The sequence below is a fragment of the Loxodonta africana genome, chromosome 19, assembly GCF_030014295.1.
Source record: "Loxodonta africana isolate mLoxAfr1 chromosome 19, mLoxAfr1.hap2, whole genome shotgun sequence".
NCBI lineage: Eukaryota > Metazoa > Chordata > Mammalia > Proboscidea > Elephantidae > Loxodonta > Loxodonta africana.
Window position 1 is genome coordinate 42,506,689 of NC_087360.1, and position 26,650 is coordinate 42,533,338.

The 26,650-nt window shown below is 38.9% G+C and overlaps 1 protein-coding gene across 17 annotated transcripts in view; it reads right to left on the reverse strand.

Moving 5' to 3' along the window:
• MSRA (methionine sulfoxide reductase A) overlaps window positions 1-26,650 on the reverse strand; it is an 813,898-nt gene that overhangs the window by 658,250 nt on the left and 128,998 nt on the right. The window contains exon 2 of one of the 17 annotated variants that reach the window (XM_064272632.1): window positions 9,302-9,420. The exons of the other annotated variants lie outside the window; for them this stretch is intronic. The gene's annotated coding sequence lies outside the window, so the exon portion shown is untranslated. The remainder of the gene's footprint in view (window positions 1-9,301; window positions 9,421-26,650) is intronic. 17 annotated transcript variants of the gene reach the window in all.

Below are 26,650 nucleotides of genomic sequence, written 5' to 3' on the forward strand. Positions count from 1 at the left end.
TCACCCATAAGAAAACAATGATAGCAGTGCCTTAAAATCCAAAATAATATTCACATCTATGTTAGAATTTAACATACCTAGCATTTCACAGCATGGATCAAAAGTCTGTGAATATTTCACTGAGTAATACTATTACTCAAGGCAAAGGCTCTCTTACTTCCCCTGAAAATGTTATGCTGTATGATAGAATTATAAGCAGACTTTCTAATTCACAAAGTTGCTGAGGGTTCTTGCATACTCTAATGGCACAGTATTTCTCAATGGGGGTGTTACCGGCATTTGGGGGAGGACAATTCCCTGTTTGGGGGTTCTCCTGCACTCTGCTGAATGTTTAGTATTCCTGAAAACACCAGTAACACTCTCTGCTCATTATGATGACTCCCCCCTCCACAAATACACAAACAGTTCCAGTTACCCAGTTACCCCTAAGGGAGACGACTACGGCTACATATGGATTGATGGATGGATACACATACACACACACACTTGCATTTACACACACACATCTTAAAATCAGTATTGCTACTGTGTACTATATTTGTATACAGTTTTACATATATGTGTGTGTGTGCGTATGCATATATCACTAGAAAGAGAGAGAAAAGGGAAATGTGGAGAATAGAGCGAACACCTGTTGAATGCTGACTATGTACGCTGCTTTCACAAGTATGAATGGGTTTGGACACAGGTCCAATTCAGCAATTTATAAACAAAGAATGTCTTTATTTTTCCTAATAACTAATATCTTTGCTTTTTTGAGCTTTCCATGGCTCGAGGAGCGGAATCTGGGGAGACAAAACTTAAGATTGCCCATTAACAGCATTCCTACCCCTTCTGATATATTCAGTCCAATCCAGTGAATATTGTGTTCTAATTCTGCTATTAAAACCAGGCTTCCTTGTCTCCACTAGTCTTTTCCCTTCTCCTCCTCAAGGTACTGCTTGTTGGTGCTCCCGGGTCCCTTGCACCCAAGGCTGTATCTGGTCATGAGGGGAAAGAAGAAACATAGTTTGTGGTTTCATGGTATTGCCACAAGCAAATTATTCATCTCATCATTTTACACATACATTATTGATTTAATTTTCTTAACTTCCTTGAAAGATGTGTATTTTAATTCACTTTTTCTTTACAGGAAAACTATAGCTCAGAGAAAGTCAAGTAAATTTTCCAAGTAGTGTAGCCAAAGCTATTCACTCCAAAGACTGTGCTCTCTTCTTTTTACATTTCTGCCTCTATGCTACCACACTACCACTATTATCACTCATAATAATGAAGAAAATAATAATACCAAAGAACATACATGGTGGGAAAGAACCTACAGAAAACTCATATCCAATTTTCTACTTAAAAATACCATCTCAGTCAGACAGAAAGCTAGAGGAATAGGATGCCCTGGTTGATGGAATCCATCAATTAACCACAAAGCTTGTGTACAAAAGAATATGGGATAGTATTAAAATACAGTCTTCTCTTTCCCTCAAGGGGCTTGAAAGTAGTGAAAAAATTAAGTCTTAGAGAGACAGTGATTAAGACTAAGTAGGGCAGACAGTAAAAGCATTTACCAGGGAGATTTGAATGTCTTCCTAAACTACTGTCATTGAAAAAAAAAATCAATCTAAAATGTAATTAATATAACAAGATTTGATATGATTAACTATAACATATCTATTGCATAGTGAATTATTTGTTCAATGAATAAATAAATGAGGTAATGATTAGTACCTTTGATAAAAATAAAAGAGTGGAACAGCAAAGAATTTTTCACTAAGACTTTAGCATTATCTAAGTAGGAAAAAGACATGATACAGTGGCCCCTTCCCATTCTGGAGACTCATGTAAATTTAGAATATCATTGTGGGTAGAATTTTCCTCACAAAATGAGTACTTGTACAGACAGCAAAGCCAAAATGACAGGTGAACAGTTAGTAGCTTGTTTTTTTAGGCTCAGCTACTAGCTAAATGAGCCACATCAGCTTCAATAGTTATGCCTCAGAAGATTCATAAATTAATATTCACAAATTAATATAAGTCACATGAGCTCACCTATACTAAAAGATAGTCAAACTCAGAAATGGCATAGCCAGTAATGCCACATGATCTTGATTATGTTTATGTTGCTGTTTTACTATTACTGGAATTAAGTGATAATTAATGATCTCTTGGAGAATGTTTCAAGAAATAGCTTGGCCATTCTCTAGAATCCCCTCTCCCCCACGAGGGTCTACAGGAGGGTCCATGACTCACTCCAGTTTAGGAAACACTGCCTACGTGGAAAGACTGAGAAAGCCAACATGGTACTACAGACAGAAGCACCATGCTGTCCCTCTGCAGCAAAGACTGAAAAAACTAAGTAAACAGACACAAACATCAATCCTGGAACCCTAAACATTAAATGAAGGGATAAAGAACTAAACCAAGCACTGAATGGAAGAAAAAACTGAAAAAGAACCGAGAATGAGGAGAGCTACGGAGTGGAGGTCCTCTGCCAGCTAAGGCAGCACAGATTCACCATCTTGGACTACAGCCACCAAGGACCGTGGACTGGTAGTACACGAAGGCAATTTCACAGAGCTCCCAACAGGAGACAGAGCACCCAGTAACAAAAGATACATGGTTTCCCACCCCTTAGTCCCCCCAGCACCATTTTTTTTGTTTGTTACTTTTTGTTTTTGGTTTCTTCTCTCTCTCCCTTCCTTCCTTTCCTTTCTCCCACCCACCTACGCCTGTGCACCAACCTGGTCCCTTCTTTATGGGCCATGCCATACCACTTGACTGGACAGTCACCAGCACACAGCCTCCCTGGGTCCATGCCACCCCCACCGGCCAGCTTCCTCAGTGCCATATTTTTTTGTTTTTATTTTATTTTTGGTTTCCTCTATCTCCCTTCCTTTCTTTTCTCCTGCCTACCTAGCCCTGTGTGCCATCCAGACACCCTCCTCGATGGGCCGTGCTGCTCCACTCAGCTAAATAGCCACCAGCACATGGCCTCCCAAAGTTCATGCCATCCCCACCAGCCAGGTCCATGAGCACCATATTTTTCTTTGTTCTGTTTGTTTGTTTTGTTTCTCTCTCTCCTCCCCTTCCTTCCTTTCCTTTCTCCCACACACCTAGCCCTATACATTGTCCCCGCCCCTTCTTAACAGGCTGTGTCGCACCACTTGGCTAGAGAGCCATAGACAAAGCTTCCCTGGGTCTGCACCACCTCCACCCGCCAGCTCCCACAGCACCATATTTTTTATTTTTATCTTTTCCTTATTCCCTTTTCCTTCTCTCCCCTACCAAGGGCCCACACTGCCTCCGCCCCTTCCTGAGGAGCCATGCTGTACAGCCCAGTAAGAAAAAAACCAGTTCACCCCCATCACACTTCTGCCTCGCCCCCAAAAGCTGGTTCTCTCATCACCATATTTATTTTTGTTGTTGTTGTTTTGTGTGTCTTCTCTCTTTCCCTTCTTTCTTTTCCTTTTTCCTGCTCACCTAGCCCCATGTACCACTCCCACCCCTTCTCGACAGGCTAAGCCAGACCACTCAGCTAAAAAGCCACTGCACACTGCCTCCCTCGGTCTGCCTCTCCCCAACCTGCCAACTCCCACCGTGCCACCATTTTATTTATTCCTCTTTTTTTGTTTGTTGCATTATTTTGCTTTTGTTTCTCTCTTCTTTCTCTTCTCTTTCCACTTAGCTCTGCACATCACATCATCTCCATTCCCCTGACTTCTCTGCATTGTGTGCAGAGTGCCATGCTCCCAAGCAGCACTTGTACAGACCTTCAGACCCCCAGACCCAACACAGCGCTGCCCCCTGGCCCTGCCCTATTGAGTGCTGCACACCTGAATGGCACTGGCACGGACCCCTAGACCCCACCCCACACTGCCCCCTGCCCATGCCCTGCTGGCCCCAGTTCATGCAACAAATGATCTCGCCTGCCCCTCTCCCCCACTGTACCTGCCCTGCGGCACAACAGTTGAGTGACCAGCCCTGCCCAACTGGACAAAGTGGTGAGAACTATTGTGCCCATGGATGAGCAACCAAAAATACACCCAGCCCACACACCCAGACATAAAGAAATAAAAAAAAAGCCTACAATCAATAAATGAAGGAAATAATTTCTGAATGTCTCAGGGACAGCAGGCAATATGAACATATATTTATAAAAAACAGGACAGGATGGCTCCAGTAAGCAACCAAAACAAAACACCAAATGACCTTCCAGTAGAAGAAAAGGCAGTGGAATTACTGGATAGGGAATTCAAAAGTCTAATACACAGGAATCTACAAGAGATCAGGAAAGAGATGAAGGAAAACAGAAAAAACTAAGAAAAAATGGACAAAATCATGAAAAATGCAGACAAAATCAGTGAAGACACAGACAAAGCAAAGGAAGAATTCAAGAAAATAATACAGGAACAAAATGTCAAATAAATAAACAATTGTAAATCATACAAAGCAGCAATTAAATATCCAAAGGATAAAAAAGAGTTCAGAAATGGCCAGTGGCAATAGAAGGTTTTAGGAGCAAATCTGAAACAACAGATGAAAGGATCAGTGAAAGTGAAAACAAATCCTTGGATACTACCTTGTTTGAGGAAAAATCAGAAAAAAGAATGAAGAAAAGCTGAGAACTATGTGGGATACAATCAAGAGCAAAAATTTGCATATGATTGGAGTTTCAGGACAGGAAGAGAAAATGGAAAACACAGAGATGATCACTGAAGATTTGCTGACAGAAAACTTCCATAATATTATGAAAGACGAAAAGGTAACCATCCAAGAAGCTGAACGAATGCCATATAAGATAGATGCCAAAAGAAAGTCACCAAGATATATCATAATCACTCAAGCAAAAAACAAAAGGCAGAACCTGAGAGCAGCTCAAGAAAAACAAAAAGTCACATACAAAGGGGAAACAAAAAGACTGAACCCTGACAGGTTGGCAGAAACCATCCACACAAGAAGGGCAATGAGATGACATATAAATAAAACTTTGGAAGAAAAAAATTTCCAATTAAGAATAATATATCCTGAAAAACTCTCTCTCAAATATGGTGAGGAAATGAGGACATTTCCAGATAAACAGAAATTAAGGAAATATGTAAAAACCAAGCCAAACTTAAAAGAATTATTAAACGGAGTCTTTTGGTTAGAGAAAAAACATCAGACAACAACCTGAATCTAAGACACAGGACAGCATCAGCCAGATATCAACCTAGATAATGAATTCTTGAGAGTAAAACAAAACTAAAGGTCTTAAAACAGGGAATTGGAGATGTCAGTCTGCAAATGACAATAACGTCAGAACATTAAAAAAGGAAATAAAAGGTATAGGTATAGAACTGCCACATGGAGAGGAAGTCAAGGTGATATCAAGTAATAAAAGACTGGTTCTAATTTGGAAAATGGGATAAATTTCAAGGTAACCACAAGAAAGTCAACAAGCCTACTCATCAAAGTAAAGAAAAACATGAAGTCTCAGTAAACATGAAATCTACAAAAACAAAAGAAATTAAAAAAAAAAATCCACAAACAAAAGAAATTCAGCACAGAAGAGTAAGAGGAACAAAGAAAACACCAGCACCACAAAAAAAAGCACTACAAAATGGCAGCACCACAAAATGACAGACACACCTATCAATAATCAAACTGAATGTAAATGGCTTAAATGCACCCATAAAGAGACAGAGAGAAAGAGAATAGATTAAAAAAATATGACCCATCAATGCACTGTCTGCAAGAAACACACCTTAGAAACAAAGACATAAATATATTAAAAATCAAAGGATGGAAGAAACATATAAAGCAAACAGCAGCCAATAAAAAACAAGAGTGGCAATACTAAACTCAGATAAAATAAACTTTAAAACAAAAATCCACCATAAAAGACAAAGAAGGACATTATATAACGATTAAAGGGAAAATCCACCATGAGGCCATAGCTGTAATAAATGTCTACACACCCAATGACAGGGCTCCAAAATACATAAAACAAACTCTAACAGAACTGAAACAGAAACTGACAGTTCCACAATAATAGTAGGAGACTTCAACACACCAATCTCGGTAAAGGACAGAAGATCTACAAAGAAACCCAACAAAGATACAGAAGGGCTAAAGGCCACAATCAACAAAATTGACATCATAGACATATATAGAACACTCCACCCAACAGCAGCAAAGTATACATTCTTTTCCAAAGCACATGGAAAGTTCTCCAGAACAGACCACATCTTAGGCTCAAAGCAGCCCTCAACAAAATCCAAAACATTGAGATAATACAATGCCATAAAACTAGATATTAATAACAGGAAAAGCAAGGAAAAAAAATCAAATCAATGGAAACTGAATAACACCTTCCTTAAAAACCACTGGGTAATGGAATAAAAAAAAAATTCTAAAATCAAACAAGAATGAAAACACTTGATAACAAAATCTTTGGGACACAACAAAGGCAGTGTGCAGAGGTCAATTTACAGCAATAAATGCACCACACATCAAAAAAGAAGGGAGGAAAGCAAAATGTTGGCTATACAACTCAAACAAAAAGGTAGAGAACAGCAAAAGAAGCCCACGGCAACCAGAAAAAAAAAGTAATAATAAAGATTAGAGCAGAAATAAGTGAAATAGAAAACAGAAAAACAAAAGAAAAAAATCAACAAAACCAAAACTTGGTTCTTTGAAAGGACCAACAAAAGCAACACATCACTGGCCAAAATGACAAAAGAAAAACAGGAGAGGAAGCAAATAACCCAAATAAGAAATGAAATGAGGGATATTACAATAGACTCAACTGAAATAAAAAAGGTCATAACAGTACCATGAAAAACTGCACTTCAACAAATCTGAAAAACCTAGAAGAAATGGACAAATTTCTAAAAACACACTACCTACTTAAACTGACACAAACTGAGGTTGAAAATCTGGAAAGACCCATAACAAGAAAAGGGATTGAAAAGGTAATTAAAAAAAAAAAAAAAACCCTCCCGAGAACAACAGCAACAAAAAAGCCTGACCCACATGGCTTCACAGGAGAATTCTACCAAACATTCACGGAAGAGCTTGCACCAGTACTACTCAGATTATTTCAGAATGCAGAAAAGGAAGGGATATTACTGAATTCATTCTATGAAGTCAACATAACCCTGATACCAAAACCAGGTAAAGACACCACAAAAAAAAAAAAAAAAATTATAGACCAATATCTCTCATGAACATAGATGCAAAAATTCTCAACAAAATGCTAGCCAATACATTTCAGCATCATATCAAAAAAAATAATACACCATGATCAAGTGGGATTCATATTAGGTATGTAAGGATGGGTCAACATTAGAAAATCAATCAACATAACACACACATAAATAAAACAAAAGAATCATATGATCCTCTCAGTCGAAAAAGAAAAGGCATTTGACAAAGTCCAATATCCATTCCTGATAAAAATTCTCAATAAAACAAGAACAGAAGGGAAATTCCTCAACATAATACAAGGCATCTATATCAGCAGCAATGGATTTGGTTTTGTTTGTTTTGGTTTCTTTTATACAAAATTAAAACCTAACGTTATTCTCAATGGAGAGAGCTGAAACCTTCCTCCTGAGAACAGGAAAAAGACAAGGATGCCCTTTATCACTATTTCTATTTGACATGGTGCTGGAAGTCCTAGCTACAGCAATAAGGCAAGAAAAAAAAATAAATGCATCTAAATTGGTAGGGAAGAAGTAAAACTATCCCTATTCGCACATGACATGATATTATACACAGAAAACCCCAAAGACTCCACCAGAAAACTACTGGAACTAAGAGAAGATTGAGCAAAATAGCAGAATACAAGATAAATCTACAAAAATCAGGTGGGTTCCTATACAGCAATAAAAAGAATTTTGAAAAGGAAATCCAGAAAGCAATACCATTTATAATAGTCTCTAAAATAACAAAATACTTTAGGAATAAATCTAGCCAGGAATGTAAACAACTATGCAAAGAAAACTACAAAACACTATTGTGAGAAACCAAACAAGACCTAGATAAACGGAAAAACATGCCATGTTCATGGATAAGTAGATTCAACATTGTAAAAATGTCAATTCTACCCAAAGCAATCCACAACTACAATGAAATCCCAATCCAAATGCCAACAGCATTCTTTAATGAATGGAAAAACTAATAATTAGATTTATATGAAAAGAAAAGAGGCCCCAGGTAAGTAAAGCATTATTGAAGAAGGACAAAGTAGGAGGCCTCACACTACCTCAGTCAGGACCTACTATACAGTTACAGTAGTCAAAACTGCCTGCTACAGGTACAATAACAGACACATTGACCGCTGGAACAGAAGCAAGAACCCACGTAAATCCATCAACCTAAGAAACCAGATATAAATTCATCAACCTTTGGTCACCTGATCTTTGAAAAAGGACCAAAGTTCATTAAATGGGGAAAAGACAGTCTTTTTAACAAATGGTGCTGGAACAACTGGATATCGATCTGCATAAAAATTAATCAGGACCCATATCTCACAACATAAACAAAAACTAACTGAAAATTGATTTAAAAAAAAAACTTAAATATAAAACCAGAAACTATAAAGATGGTGGAAGTAAAAATAGTGTCAACACTAAACCAAAAAAAAAAAAAAAACCCATTGCCATCGAGTCAACTCCAACTCACAGCAACCCTATAGGATCAAGTAGAACTGCCCTATAGGGTTTCCAAGGAGTAGCTAGTGAATCTGACAACACTAAAAAAAAAAAAAAAAAAAATTTTAGGGGCCCTAATATATAGCATAAATAGAATACAAATCATAACTAACAATACAGAAACACCATAAGATAAGCTAGATAACCGGAATCTTCTAAAAATTAAACACTTTTCCTCATTAAAAGAGTAAAAAAGAGAACCTACAGACTGGGAAAAAATTCTGGTTATGATGTATCTGACAAAGGTCTAATCCTTAAAATCTATATGAAAATCCAACAACTCTATGACAGAAAAACAAATAATCCAATTAAAAAATATATGAAGAATATGAACAGACACTTCACCAAAGACATTCAGGCACCTAATACACACAGGAGGAAATGCTCCTAATCACGAGCCAATAAAAACCAAAAACCAGGAGAGGAGCCAAGGTTGCGGAATAGACAGACGCTTCAGGCGAGCCCTCTTACAACAAAGACCCAAAGAAACAAGAGAAACGAGTGTATTTATGAAAAGCTAGGAGCCCTGAACACAAAAGGCAAGCTTAGAAAATGAACTAAGAGGCAGAGAAAGGAAGAGATGGTTCAGGAATGGAGAGGAGTTATCATACCTGAATCACGGGGAGCCCTCAGGCACCATTCCCTAGAGCACTGGCGGCAGGCTGGTACTAGCCTTCGGCGGCAGTTTCCTCAGGGAGAAGCAGAAAAGCCACACAGCCTACTCATACCTCTGGAACCAGAGAAGAACGGCGCTCTTGACAAAAGCTAAATAATTGTGTATATTTTACTGCACCCCCCCCCCACCACCCCTGCTTCCAAGCCGGCTTCAGCAGCTGATTTCCTTAGGCCTGAGATAGGCCCTGTTGAGCACCTAGATAGAGCCATCCTCCTGGCCTTGGAGAACGAATAAATTTGCAATTGGGGGAAAAGATAATTTGCCGGCTCCACTAACCAGGGGAGCTCAGGACGGAAGCAGCCCCTGTCTAAGCATGAATGGTCCATGGACTTTGAGTACCTTTCCCCTCTGCATGGACCTGTGTGGGCCTATTTCAGGAGAATAGGCCCTTGTTGGCAGACTGCAGCCATTTCAGCTGTGCGGCAGAGAGGTGGGTGTTTGATGTTTGACACTTCTTTGCCTATTAAACAGGTTCCTTACCTACCCACATCAGTGGCCTAAGGACTGGGAGCTCCACTCAGGTCACCCAGCCACCCATGACAGGGGTCTAAGGATAACTGGTACCTCCCAGTCCTTACAACCAAAACATTATGTGCCCATGCTCTGTCTGCAGGACCCACCCACCTGTACACTCTAGGGTATAGGAACACAATCTCATCAGAAACACTTCAGGGACGATTCTCAGCCCATGCCTTGTTCAGAGTGTGACCCCCTGCTGCAACCAGATACTGATACCTACACCAATCACCCCTGCCCCTCTATGATTGTAGGACAGAGCCTGTACCACACACTTGATGCTCAGCTACCTGGAAACCTCAGCTGAATTCACAGAAGAAAAAGGAATGCACTCTTAGACTGATATGCCCTATAACAGCTCTAGCCATCAGGGAACAGGACATCAGAGCTCCAAAGGTGAAAATAATCAAGCTAGCTCACTCAAGCAACCCATTTGGGCATATCAAAACAAAACGAAGCAAGAAGCTACAACACAGTAAGCAAACATAAAATAAACTAATACAATAACTTACAGATGGCTCAGAGACAACAGTCAATATCAAGTCACAGAAAGAAACAGACCATGATCATCTCAACAAGCTCTCAAAACAAAGAATCAAGGGATCTTCTAGATGAAAGTACATTCCTGGAATTACCAGAGGCAGAATACAAAAGATTAATATACAGAACCCTTCAAAACATCCGGAAGGAAATGAGGCAATATGCAGAATAAGCTAAGGAACACACAGATAAAGGAATTGAAGAAATTAAAAAAATTATTCAGCAACATAATGAAAAATTTAATAAGCTGGAAAATCCATAGACAGACAGCAATCAGAAATTCAGAAGATTAACAATAAAATTACAGAAGCAGACAACTCAATAAAAAATCAGAGGAACAGAATTGAGCAAGTGGAAGGCAGAATTTCTGAACTTAAAGATAAAGCACTTGGCACTAATATATTTGAAGGAAAATCAGATAAAAGAATTAAAAAAAAATAAAGAAACCATAATAATCATGTGGGACTATATCAAGAGAAATAACCTGCAAGTGACTGGAGTACCAGAACAGGGAGGGATAACACAAAATACAGAGAGAATTGTTGAAGATTTGTTGGCAGAAAATTTCCCCTGATATCGTGAAAGATGAGAAGATATCTACCCAAGATGCTCATTGAACTCCACATAAGGTAGATTTTAAAAGAAAGTCACCAAGACATATTATAATCAAATTTGCCAAAACCAAAGATAAAGAGAGACTTTTAAGAGCAGTTAGGGATAAACGAAAAGTCACCTATAAAGGAGAGTCAATAAGAAAAAGTTCACACTACTCAGCAGAAATAATGCAGCCAAGAAGGCAATGGGATGACTTATATAAAAAACTGAAGGAAAAAAACTGCCAATCAAGAATCTCACACCCACAGAAAGGGCTACATGAACTAGAGACTACATCATCCTGAGACCAGAAGAACTAGATGGTGCTCGGCCACAACTGATGACTGCCCTGACAGCGAACACAACAGAGAACCCCTGAGGGAGCAGGAGAACAGTAGGATGCAGACGCCAAATTCTCATAAAAAAACCAGGCTTAATGGTCTGACTGAGACTAGAAGGACCCCAGTGGTCATGGTCCCCAGACCTTCTGTTGGCCCAGGACAGGAACCATTCCTGAAGCCAACTCGTCAGACACGGAATGGACTGGACAATGGGTTGTAGCTGATGAGGAGTGAGCTACTTGCATCATGTGGACACTTGAGACTATGCTGGCATCTCCTGCCTGGAGGGGAGATGGGAGGGTAAAGGGGGTTAGAAACTGGCAAAATGGTCACGAAAGAAGAGACTGGAAGGAGGGAGCGGGCTGACTCATTGGAGAGAAAATGGGAGTATGTAGTAAGGTGTATATAAGTTTATATGTGAGAGAATGGCTTGATTTGTAAACTTTCGCTTAAAGCACAATAAAAATTAATTTAAAAAAAGGAAGAGGTTAACCATCTGTATAAGTCCTTAAGAGTGAAGTAGAAGTGATCTACTAAAGAGTTGCTTGGTAAATGAGTGGCTGAGGAGGCTTTTTTGGACATCCAAGTTCAAGGAAAGTAACAAGGAAATAATAAAATAGAACTAAAAATCTTTTATCTAACCAATGATATTGTAATCTTGTTTAAGGATATAGTATCTTATGATCTGAACTCTGTATTTCCATCTCTGCTCAGGGCTGACCACATGGGCCAACGCAGCTACAAGTTTGCTTGGTTTGGCTTCTTGTTGGTAAATGCACCAGACTATCATTAATATTTTATTATTTCCATTATTCTGACTACAGGTGCACAGAGCAAATTTCTAGTGTTATTTGCTTTCCCCTGAAGAGTTTATTTTACATCAAAGAGAATATGCTGGCCAACCACCAATACAGCTATAACCATCATTATTAATTCCTTAGCACTCTGTCTTAGGATGTATCTGACATTTGGTTATTGTGAGTCAGTCCTGCAAACCTGAAAAACTCTAGGTGAACGAAAAAATAATTTGATTATGCAAAGGAGAAGAAAAGAATTTGAATGGTGATGCCTCCAACAAGACCCAACCATTCTCTGAGGAACTGCCTGAACAGCCAGGTATTCCAGCTCCTTGGCTACTCCCAAATCTTTAACTGTATCTCTTTAACTGTGGCATATGCAGTTTCCTGGAACCAGAGGCTGAGGGTCCAGGAGCATTTTTAAGATGTCCCCTATTAAATGACTCCCTAAGTCTGCACAAAAATCAACTGTTGAGAAAGCTATCCTGAAATACAGACTATTCAGTGCCTAGGGTCTTAAAAGCTCGTGAGCAGCCATTTAAGATACTCTACTGGTTTCACCCCGTTGGGAGCAAGGGAGAATGAAGAAAACCAAAGACACAAGAGAAAGATTAGTCCAAAGGACTAATGGGCCACAACTACCACAGCCTCCACCAGACTGAGTTCAGCACAGCCACATGGTGCCGGGCTACCACCACCAACTGCTCTGACAGGGATCACAATAGAGGGTCCCGGGCAGAGCTGGAGAAAAATGTGTGACAAAATTCTAACTCACAAAAAAAAGACCAGACTTACTGGCCTGCCAGAGACTGGAGAAGCCGTGAGACTATGGCCCCCATATCCCCTTCTACCTCAGTAATAAAGTCACTCCTGAGATTCACCCTCAGCCAAAGATTACACAGGCCCATAAAACAAAACAAGACTAAAGGGGTGCACCAGCACAGGGGCAAGGGCTAGAAGGCAGGAGAGGACAGGAAAGCTGGTAATAGGGAACCCAGGATAAAGAAGGGAGAGCGTTGACATGTCGTGGGGTTGGTAACCAATGTCACAAAACAATATGTGTACTAATTGTTTAATGAGAAGCTACTTTGTTCTGTATACACTCATCTAAAGTACAATGTAAAAAAAAAAAAGGAATTATGTTAAGAAAAAAAGATAAAAAGAAATACTCTTAAAGGTCCAGAAAAAAAAAAAAAAGAATCTCACATCTAGCAAAACTGTCTCTCAAATATGAAGGTGTAGTTAGGACATTTCCAGATAAACAGAAGTTTAGGGAATTCATAAAAAACCAAATCAAAACTACAAGAAATACTAAAAGGAATTCTTTGGTTAGAAAATCAATAATATCAGCTTTCAACCCAAGAGTAGAATAGTGGGCAGAGCAATCAGAAGTCAACCCAGACAGGGAAATCACAAAAATGCATCAAGACAAAAAAAGTTCAAAACAGAGGAACAGCAATGTTATTATGTAAAAGAAGTCAACATAAAAACAATAAAGAGTGACCAAGAAATGTAGTCACAGATCTTCCATAAGAAGAGGAACACAAGGCTATATAAAGAAATAAAAGTTAGGTTCTAATTGAGAAAAAAATAGGGCTAAATAATAAGGTAACCACAAAGGAGACAAAGTATCCAACTCATCAAAATAAAATATAAGAAAAAAAACAGAGATTCAGCAGAAACAAAATCAACAACAACGAATATGAGAAAAGGACAATATATAATCTACTCAGCACATAAAATTAAGTGGGAAAAAGAAACTGTCAACAACACACACAAAAAAAAAACATCAAAATGATAGCACTAAATTCATACCTATCCATAATCATGCTGAAAGTAAATGGGCTAAACGCACCAATAAAGAGACAGAGAATGGCAGAATGGATTAAAAAACACAATCCATGTATACACTGCCTACAAGAGACACACTTAAGACTTAGAGACACAAACAAATTAAAACTCAAATGATGGAAAAAAAAACATATCAAGCAAACAACAATCAAAAAAGGGCAGAAGTGGTAATATTAATTTCTGATAAAATTGACTTTAAAAGTAAATCCATCATAAAGGATTAGGAAGTAAACTATAAAACGATTAAAGGCACAATATGCACCCAATGACAGGGCTGCAAGATACATAAAGCAAACGCTATCAGCATTGAAAAGTGAGATAGGCAGGGCCACAATAATAGTAGGAGACTTCAACACACCACTTTCAGTGAACCACAGGACATCCAGAAAAAAAGCTCAATAAAGACACGGAAGATTGAAATTAAACAATCAACCAACTTGACATCATAGACATACACGAACACTCCACCCAACAGCAGCCAAGTATACTTTCCTTTCTAGTGCACATGGAACATTCTCTACATTAGGCCACATATTAGGTCTTAAAGCAAGCCTTAGCAGAATCCAAAACATTGAAATATTACAAAGCATCTTCTCTGACAATAAGACCACAAAAGTAGACATTAATAACAGAAAAAGCAGGGAAAAGAAATCAAACACTTGGAAACTGAACAATACTCTGCTCAAAAAAGGCTGGATGATAGAAGACATTAAGGATGGAATAAAGAAATTCAGAGAATCCAATGAGAATGAAAACACTTCCTATCAGAACCTTTGGCACACAGCGAAAGCAGTGCTCAGAGGTCAATTTATATCAATAAACACACACACACAAAAAAGAAGAAAGGTCCAAAATCAAAGAATTATCCCTACACCTTGAATAAATCAAAAACACAGCAACAAAAGAAACCCTCAGGCACCAGAAGAAAACAAATAAAAAAATTAGACCAGAACTAAATGAAATAGAAAACAGAAAAACAATTGAAAGACTTAACAAGGCCAGAAGCTGGTTCTTTGAAAAAACCAACAAAATTGATAAACCATTGGTCAAACTGACAAAAGAAAAACAGGAGAGGAAGCAAAAACCCAAATAAAAAAATGAGATGGGCAATATTACAGCAGACCCAACTGAAATTAAAAGAATCATTATCAGATTACTATGAAAAATTGTACTATAACAAATCTGAAAACCTAGAAAAAAATGGACGAATTCCTAGAAACACACTACCTACCTAAACTAACACAAAGAGAGGTAAAGCAACTAAATAGACCCATAACAAAGGAAGAGATTGAAAAGCTAATTAAAAAAAACTCCCAACAAAAAAAAGCCCTGGCCCCAGTGGCTTCACTGCAAAGTTATACCAAACTTTCAGAGAAGAGTTAACACCACTACTATTAAAGGTATTTCAGAGCATAGAAAAGGACGGAATACTCCCTAACTCATTCTATGAAGCCCGCATATCCCTGATACCAAAACCAGGTACAGACACCACTAAAAAAGAAAACTATAGACCTATATCCCTCATGAACTTAGATGCAAAAATCCTCAAAAAAAATCTAATCAATAGAATTGGACAACATATTAAAAAAATAATTCACTATGACCAAGTTGGGTTCATACCAGGTATATAGCGATGGTTCAACATTAAAAAAAAAAAAAATTAATGTAATCCATCATATAAATAAAACCAAAGAAAAGAATCACATGATTTTATCAATTGATGCAGAAAAGTCATTTGACACAGTTCAATACCCATTCATGATAAAAACTCTCAGCAAAATAGGAATTGAAGGAAAATTCCTCAACATAATAAAGGGCATTTATACAAAGCCAACATCCAAAATGACCCTAAATGGAGAGAGCCTGAAAGCATTCCCCTTGAGATCGGGAACCAGACAAGGATGCCCTTTATCACCACTCTTATCCAACATTGTGCTAGAGGTCCAAGCCAGAGCAATTAGGCTAGATAAAGAAATAAAGGGTAACCAGATTGGCAAGAAAGAACTAAAAGTAACTCTATTTGCAGATGAGATGATGTTATACATAGAAAACCCTAAGGAATCCTCAAGAAAACTACTAATACTTATAGAACAGTTCAGCACAGTATCGGGATATAAGATAAACATACAAAAATCAGTTGAATTCCTCTACACCAACAAAAAGAACATCAAAGAGGAAACCACCAAATCGATACCATTTACAGTAGCCCCCAAGAAGATAAAATACTTAGGAATAAATCTTACCAGAGATGCAAAAGACTTACACAAAGAAAACTACAAAATACTTCTGCAAGAAACCAAAAGTGACCTACATAAGTGGAAAAACATACCTTGCTCATGGGGTAGGAAGACTTAACATTATAAAAATGTCTATTCTACCAAAAGCAATCTGTAGATTTAATGCAATTGTGATCCAAATTCCAAAGACGTTTTTTAATGAGATGGAGAAACAAACTGCCAACTTCATACAGAAGGGCAAGAGGCCCCAGAGTAGTAAATCATTACTGAAAAAGGAGAACGAAGTGGGAGGCCTCACTCTACCTGATTTTAGAACCTATTATACAGCCACAGTAGTCAAAACAGCCTAGCACTAGTACAACAACAGACACATAGACCAATGGAACAGAATTGGGAATCCAGATATAAATCCATCCACATATGAGCAGTTCATATTTGACGAAGGCCTCAAAGCAGTTAAATGGGGAAAAGAGATTCTTTTTGATAAATGGTGCTGGCATAACTGGATATTCATCTGCAAAAAAATGAAACAAGACCCATACCTCACACCATGCACAAAAATGAGCTCAGAATGGATGAAAGACCTAAATACAAAATCTAAAACGATAAAGATCATGGAAGAAAAAATAGGGACAATGTTAGGAGCTCTAATACATGGCAAAAATAGTATACAAAATACTACTAATGATGCAGAAGAAAAACTAGATAACTGGGAGCTCCTAAAAACAAACACCTGTGTTCATCTAAAGACTTCACCAAAAGAGTAAAAAGATTACCTACAGACTGGGAAAAAGTTTTTAGCTATGACATTTCCAATCAGCATCTGATCTCTAAAATCTACGTGATAGTGCAAAAACTCAACTACAAAAAGACAAATAACCCAATTAAAAAATGGGCAAAAGATATGGACAGATGCTTCACTAAAGAAGATATTCAGGTATCTAACAGATACATAAGGAAATGCTCACGATCACTATTCAGTCGAGAAATGCAAATCGAAACTAGAATGAGATTCCAGCTCACTCCAAGAAGGCAGGAATTAATCCAAAAAACACAAAATAATAAATGTTGGAGAGGTTGTGGAGAGATTGGAACACTTACACACTGCTGGTGGGAATGTCAAATGGTACAACCACTTTGGAAATCGATTTGGCGCTTCCTTAAAAAGCTAGAATTAGAACTACCATACGATCCAGCAATCCTACTCCTTGGACTATATCCTAGAGAAATGAGAACCTTTACACGAACAGATATATGCACACCCATGTTCATTGCAGCACTGTTTATAATAGCAAAAAGAGATGGAAGCAACCAAAGTGCTATCAAAAGATGAATGGATAAATAAATTATGGTATATTTACACAGAGGAATACTACCCATCGATGAAGAACAGTGACGAATCCGTGAAACATTTCGTAACATGGAGGAATCTGGAAGACATTATGCTGAGTGAAATTACTCAGTTGCAAAAGGACAAGTACTGCATAAGATCACTATTATAAGAACTCGAGAAATAGTTTAAACAGAGAATAAAATATTCTTTGATGGTTATGAGAGGTGGAGGGAGGGGAGGTGGGAGAGGAGTATTCACTAATTAGATAGTAGATAAGAACTACTTTAGGTGACGGGAAAGAACACAATACAGGGGAGGTCAGCACAACTGGGCTAAACCAAAAGCAGTTTCCTGAATAAACTGAATGTTTCAAAAGCCAGTGTAGCAAGGGCAGTGGTTTGGGGACCACGGTTTCAGGGGACATCTAAGTCAACTGGCATAATAAAATCTATTAAGAAAACATTCTGCATCTCACTTTGGAGAGTGGCATCTGGGCTCCTAAACACTAGCAAGTGGCCATCTAAGATGCATCAGTTGGTCTCAACCCACCTGGAGCAAAGGAGAACTAAGAACACCAAGGACGCAAGGTAATTACAAGCCCAAGAGACAGAAAGGGCCACATAAACCAGTGACTACATCAGACTGAGACCAGAAGAACTAGATGGTGCCCAGCTACAGCCAATGACTGCCCTGACAGGGAACTCAACAGAGAACCCCTGAGGGAGCAGGAGACCAGGGGGATGCAGAACCCAAATTCTCGTAAAAAGACCAGACTTAATGGTCTGACTGAGACTAGAAGGACCCCAGTGGTCATGGCCCCCAGACCTCCTGTTGGTCCAGGACAAGAACCATTCCCAAAGCCAACTCTTCAGACAGGGATTGAACTGGACAATAGGGTGGAGAGGGATGCTGGTGAGGAGTGAGCTTCTTGGACTCAGCTGGACTCTTGAGACAATGTTGGCATCTCCTGCCTGCGGGGGGAGATAAGAGGGTAGAGTGGGTTTAGAAGCTGGCGAAATGGACATGAAAAGAGAGAGTGGAGGGAGGAAGTGAGCTGTCTCACTGGGGGGAGAGCAATTGGGAGCATGTAGCAAGGAGTATATAAGTTTTGTGTGATAGACTGATTTGATTTGTAAACTTTCACTTAACGTACAATAAAAATTAAAAAAAAAAAACCTGTTGCTGTTGAGTCGATTTCAACTCATAACGATCCTATAGGACAAGTAGAACTGCCCCAGAAAAATGCAAATCAAAATAACAATGAGAAACCATCTCACGCTGACATTATTAGGATAAATCAAAAGAAAAATAAATAACAAATTTTGGAGAGGGTGCAGGGAGATTGGAACCATTATGCACTGCCGGTAGCAAAGCAAAATGGTACAACTATTTTGGAAAATGATATGACACTTCCTTAAAAAGCTAAGAATAGAAATACCATATGATCCAGCAATCCCACTACAAAGAATATCTCCTAGAGAAATAAGAGCTGTCACACAAATAGACATATGCACACCCATGTTTATTGCAGCATTATTCGCAATAGTAAAAAGTGGAAACAACCTAAGTGCCCATTAACAGGTGAACGGAAACACTAACTATAGCACATACACACAATGGAATACTGTGCAAAATTAAGTACAGTGATGAATCTGTGAAACATCTCACAACATGAATGAATGTGGAGGACATTATACTGAGTGAAATAAGTCAATCAAAAAAAGACGAAAACTGTAAGAGACCACTATCATAAAATCTCATGAAAAGGCTTACAGAAAGAAACAGTCTTTGATGGTAACAAGGAAGGGGAGGATTGGGGAGGGAAAAAATATTAACTAGACAATACCTAAGAGGTAAATTTGGTGAAGGGTAAGACAGTATACAATCTAGGGAAGCCAGCACAAATTGACAAAGGCAAAGTCATAGCAGCTTCATACCAAACCCAAACCAAAACCGTTGCCATCGAGTCGATTCTGACTCATAGCAACCTTATAGGACAGAGTTGAACTTCTCCATAGGGTTTCCAAGGATGGCTAGTGGATTCAAACTTTTCCCTTTTGGTTAGCAGCTGTAGCTTGCCATAGCTTTTAAGCACTTTGCCACCAGGGCTCCGCAGACATATCCAAACTCCCTGAGGGACCGAGTTACTGGACTGAAGGCTGGGAACCATGGTCGCAGGGGACACCTTGCTCAATTGGCATAACATCGTTTATGAGGAAAATGTTCTACATCCTACTTCGGTAAGTAGTGTCTGGGGTCTTAACAGCTTATGAGAGGCCATCTAAGGTACGTCTAGTGGTCACATCGTGTCTGGAGCAAGGGAGAATGAAGAAAATCAAAGACAGGGAAAGATTAGTCCACAAGACTAATCCACCACAACTAACAGCCTCCACCAGGCTGAGTGCAGCACAACTAGATGGTGTCCAGGTACCATCACTGGCTGCTCTGACAAGGATCACAACAGAGAGTCCCAGACAGAGCTGGAGAAAAACACAGAAAAAAATTTTAACTCATAAAACAAAACCAGACTTACTGATCTGACAGAGATTGGAGAAACCCCAAGAGTATGACACTCAGACACCCTTTTAACTCAGTACTGGAGTCCCTCCTCAGTTTCACCCTTCAGCCAAAGATTTAACAGGCCTAAAAAACAAATAATAATACACGTAGCTCAACCACGTATACGAGACTAAATGGGCACACTAGCCCAGGGGCAAAGAGAAGGCAGGAGGGGACAGGAAAGCTAGACGAATGGAAATGGGGAACTCAAGGTCAAGAATGGCAGAGTGTTGACACGTTGTGGGGTTGGCAACCAATGTCACAAAACAATATGTGTATTAATTGTTCAATGAGAAACTAATTTGCTCTGTAAGCCTTCACTGAAAGTATAATTTTAAAAAATATTTATCGTAAAAACAAAACAAACAAAACATCATGGGAATAGAAATTAAAAAAAAAACTGAGCTGGTTTCATGTTCACACGCAAACAAACTATTCCATGTGGTCAACAAAAATACATTCTTCTTGAACGTATGAAAAAGTCTGAAATTGAGTAAGATTTAAATTTCATACCACCATAAAGACAATAGTATTAGGTTTTCATACCTGAATTTCTATCTTTGCACTTACTCAAACTCTGGCATTTTCTAATTACCTATTTCTTGTATTTAACAAGAACCTTTTGAATTTTAACCAAATTATCTAATGTACTTGTTACTTTACTCAATTCTCTTTTATCAATAAATATAGCAAGCACCCTTAATCCCCGTATTAAATATTCATTGATTGTCTCAATGCTAAATAGTAATGTCAGGAAGAATCCCTGAAGAATGTCGTTAAATATATCATCCTTGGCTCATTTCATCTGGGTAATTCTAGTCTAGTGACATCCACTCTTCTGAAACAAATCTAACTAGTATAATGATCACTGAACACAAGAATAATCTCTAATCCACTACAAAAGTGGGTTAATCAAATCAAAGATAATTACAAATGGTTCAGAATCAGCTTATTCTCCCTCTCACTGTACTCCATATATATTTTATTTACTTTTTTGTAAATAATCCAATCACTGCAAAAAAAAGAAATAATGTTGAACATACTCCCTAACTTAAGAAACCTGAGGAGCAGAGAAAACATCTAGACAATCACAATACCACATGATACACTTCACCGAAGAAGGCATCCTGGCAGCCAACAAATACATGAAGAGATGCTCACAATCATTAGCCATTAAAAAAATAGAGATGCAAATCAAAACTACAGTAAGATACCATCTCGCACCGGTAATAATGGCACTGATCAAAAAACACAAAACAGCAAATTCTGGAGAGTCTGTGGGGAGACTGGAACTGTCATACACTGCTGGTGGGAATGTAAATGGTGCAACCACTATGGAAAATGATATGGTGCTTCCATCAAAAAGCTAGAAATACAACTACCATAGGACCCAGCAATCCCACTCCTACATATATCTAGAAATAACAACTGTGGCATGAATAGACATATACACACCCATGATCATTGCAGCATTATTTACAATAGCAAAAAGATGGAAACAGCCTAAGTGCCCACCAACAGATAAATGGATAAAACTGGTACATAAACACAATGGGATATTATGCAACATTAAATAATAATGAATCTGTGAAACATCTCACAATATGGATGAACTTCGAGGATATTATACTGAGTGAAATAAGTCAATCACAAGAAGACACATATTGTATGAGATCACTATTATAAAAGTCAAGAAAAGGTTTTCACAAACAGATACATTCTTTGATGGTTACCAGGGATGGGGGGATGGGGGAAGCCACTAACCAGATAGTAGACACGTACTAATTTTGGTGAAGGGAGAGATCATAATTAAGGTAAAGGAAGACACTGAAAGGTACTAATATATATATAATCCTGCAATAACAAACAATAATGTACAAACGGACACATAGATAAATATGTAAGCTGAACAGAGGAAGGAGGGCATATGGAAGTATACCCACATACATATATATGTGTTTATGCTGCAAATATACCCATGTATGCAATAGTGTGTACAGGGGACATAGTCATAAAAAATTTCTTAGCCATAACGACACATCTCCTGGAACTGAGGTCCTGGGCTTGAGGGTTAGGGACCATAGTCTCAGAGGACATCTAGGTCAATGGGCATATCATAATCCATACAGACAACATTCTACATTCTACCTTGATGAGCAGTGACTAACGTCTGAAAAGCTTGCAAGCCGCCATCTAAGATACAATTGGTCCCTTCACATCCAGAGCAAAGAGGAGTGAAGAAAAACAAAGATTCAAGGTAATAATTAGGCCAAAGGACTAACGGACCACATGAACCACAGCCGCCACTAGCCTGAGACCACAAGAACTAGATGGTGCCCAGCTACCACTACTGACCCTCTGACCAGGACCACAATAGTAGGTCATGGACAGAGTGGGAGTGAAATGTAGAACAAAATTCAAACTCATAAATAAGAACAGAGTTACTGGTCTGATAGAGACTGGTGGAACCCCCAAGACTATGGCCTTTAGACACCTTTCAAACTTGGAACTGAAATCACTCTTGGAGATCACATTATAGCCATACAATAGACAGAACTATAAAATGAATACTAAAACCAGCGAGGAAGGTACATCTCAGAACAATCAACTATACGAGACTTAAAGGGCAGCATTTGCCCAAAAGCAAATTTAAGGACAGTAGGGACAGGAAAGCTGGTAGAATGGATATGGGGAACCCAGGGAGGAAGTGGTGAGAGTGCTGACACATTCAGGAGTTTGCAACCAACGTCATGAAACGAGGTGTATATAAGCTGCTGAACGGAAACTAATTTGCTCTGTAAACTTTCACCTAAACAACAATAAAATGTCCAAAAAAAAAAAAAAAATACCACATGATTAATGCTACACTAGAAAGAGAACAAACCACTTTGGAATTTACAAGCTAAGAGTGACTAAGAATAGAAAGCTATACATTCTAGAGAGATGCCTTGAAGAATGCTCATCAAAATATTTTCCGTAACCACCAATTTCTGTCAATTCATTCTAACTCATCACGATCCTGTGTGTGTCAGAGTAGAACTGTGCTCCATGGGATTTTCAATGACTGATTTTTCAGAAATAGATCACCAAGCCTTTCCTCTAAGGCACTTCGCTCTTTGGTTAGCACCTGAGCGTGTTAATAATTGGGTGATTTTGAGACACTACTAGACTTCATTTACAATAAGCACATATCATGTAACAAAACAACACGGTTATTTTTGAAAAGAAAAAGGTGACTAAAACACTGGGCAATGGAGTGAGTCCATCGTCTTCCACCACTTTATCTGGTTTTAACAACTTTAATGTAAGACACATGTCCACTAGCCAGGAAGTATTTATGAATTATAAAAACCTTAGATTCCTACCCAGAGTTAGTCTTTCAAGTATATAATGGAAGTACCATTAAAGACAGATAAATACAAATCCTTGTTCTAAAATTTGGCTAAATCCTGTAGGGAACATTTACCCTTGGTGGTTTTAATTAATCTCAAAACATAAAAGCTGTGGCAAAGGCCTATTGAAGGGGTTGATGATCTTGTCTTAGTACAAAATGGTCAAAAGTCTCTGTCTTTGTTGTTTGGCAACTTGGAGTCAACTCTGACTCATAGAGACCCCATGTGACAGAGCAAAACTGCCCCATAGGGTTTTCTTGACTGTAATCTTTATAGAAGCAGATCACCACCATGTCTTTCCCGCACAGGGATGCTCTGTGGGTTCATACCACCAACCTTTCAGTTAGCAGACAAGTGCTTAACAGTTGTACCATGAGGGTGCCTTCAAAAGGCTCTAGTAACCTAACAAACTATGATAAATTGTTGTAACTAATAAAACTTACTGGTATCAGTTTCCATGAATTGACTTCTGGTCATAAACGACTGCAAAGTTTAAGCTATTGCATCATCTATTATACAATTTATACTACAACTTTGTGGAACAATTGATATTTTGAACAACCAAAAACGTTTAGGAGGAAGACTTTCTGATTAGAGGCTTTCTGATGACTTCAAAACCCTTAACAAGAGAAGAGATTGAAGAGGTAATTAAAAAAAGAAAAAAACTCCCCCCCCCAAAAAAAGCCATGGCCCAGATGATTTCAACAGAGAATTCTACCAGACATTCAAAGAGCTTGCACCAGTAATACTCAAACTATTTCAGAATATAGAAAAGGAAGGAATACTCCCGAATTCATTCTATGAAGCCAGTGTAACACATACACCAAACATACACCAAAGCCAGGCAAAGACAATGAAAAAAAAAATTACAGATCAATATCTCTCATGAATATAGATGTAAAAACTATCAACAAAATTCTAGCCAATAAAATTCAACATCATATCAAAAAATAATAACAATAATACACCACAATCAAGTGGGATTCATACCAGGTATGCAAGGATGGTTCAACATTAGAAAATTAATCGACATACTCCACCACTAAATAGAACAAAAGAAAAGAATCACGTGATCATTTCAATCAATGCAGAAAAGGCATTTGACTATGTCCAACACCCATTCCTGATAAAAACTCTCAATAAAACAGGAATAGAAGGGAAATTCCTCAACATAATAAAGGGTACTATACAAAATCAACAGCCAACAGCATTGTCAATGGAGAGAGGCTGAAAGCATTCCCCCTGAGAACTGACACAAGGCAAAGATACCCCTCAGCACCACTCCTCCTTAAAACTGTGACGGAAGTCCAGGCTAGAGCAATAAGGCAACAAAAAGAAACAAAGGACATCCAAACTGGAAAGGAAGAATTAAAACTATCCCTATTTGCACATGATGTACTGTACATAGGAACTCCAAAGATTCCACAAGAAAACTACTGCAACTAATAGAAGAATTCAGCAGAGTAGCAGGATACAAGATCAACATACAAAAATCAGTTGGATTCCAATATACCAAAAGGAGAACATTGAAAAGGAAATCAGGAAAACAATAACATTTATAATAACCCCTAAAAAGATTAAATACTTAGGAATAAATCTAACCAGAGACTTAAAAGGCCTATGCAAACAAAACAGTAATGCAAGAAACCCAGAGCGACTTATATGAATGGAAAAACATACCGTGCTCATGGATAGGTAGACCTAACATCGTGAAAATGCCAATTCTACCAAAAGCGATCTACAAATATAATGTAGTCTTGATCCAAATACCAAGAGCACTCTTTATAGAGATGGAAAAACTAATCACCATCTTTATATAGAAAGGAAAGAGGCCCTGGATAAGCAAAGTATTACTGAAGGAAAAGACTAAAGTAGGAGGATTCACACTACTTAACCTCAGAACCTACTATATAGTGACAGTAGTCAAAACAACCTAGTACTGGTACAACGACAGGCACATTGACCAATGGAACAGAATTGAGAGCCCAGATGTAAATTCATCCACCTTTGGTCAGCTGATCTTTGAAAAAGGACCCAAGTTCATTAAATGGGGAAAAACCAAATCCAGTGCCGTCAAGTCGATTCCGACTCATAGCGACCCTATAGGACAGAGTAGAACTGCCCCCATAGAGTTTCCAAGGAGTGCCTGGCGGATTGGAACTGCTGACCTTTTGGTTAGCAGCCATAGCACTTAACCACTACACCACAAGGGTTTCCAAATGGGGAAAAGACAGTCTTTTTAAAAAACAGTGCTACCAAAACTGGATATCATCTGCAAAAAAATTAATCAGGACCCATACCTCACGCCATACACAAAAACTAACTCAGGGAGGAGGGGCAAAGATGGCTGACTAGGTAGAAGCTACCTCAGATCCCTCTTGCAACAAAGACTCGGAAAAACAAGTGAATCGATCATATACATGACAGGCTACGAACCCTGACTAACAAACACAGATTTAAAGAGTTGACCTGAGTGACAGAGACTGAGAATGAACAACCACGGGGAAGAAGCGACTGTTTTTGGAGCATGGAGCCGGCATCCCAGTAAGGAAACCTTGGCGCCGGGCTTTGGACTGGGCACAGGGTACCTGAGCATGGCATCCTGAGACGGTGCAAACACGAGGTGCAGCCCTAGCCCCCTGAACTGACCTCAAGGGAGGCCCAGCCAGCGCACGCAGGCAGCGCAGCGACGCCACTGACAGGAGGAGAAGTCGTTGGGAGGCTGTGACTGGTTTTGGAGCTGGGAGTGAGGCATCCCAGCCGGAGAACCTTGGCGCTGGGTTTTGGATTGGGAGCAGAGGAACTAACCGCGGCTTCTGAGACAGTGCAAGCACGGAATGCGGGTCTGACCCTCGGGGGCAATCTCTAACCAGTCAGCGCACACAATCAAAAACACGTCCCTCGGGAATCTCAGAAAAAACCGTCATCCCAAGCAAGATAAGTAACTTTGTCTATATTCCCGGGTGCTACTCTCTCCTATTTATCTCAACCCTCCCCTCCCCTTCCCAGGCAGCTTCATTAACATTGGAATTTCCTGAGCCAGAGAGTAAACTGCTCTGCGATTTTTCTTTCTTTCGTTTTGTTTTTGTCTTTTCCTAACCCATTCTCCAGGCCTGAGAGAAGC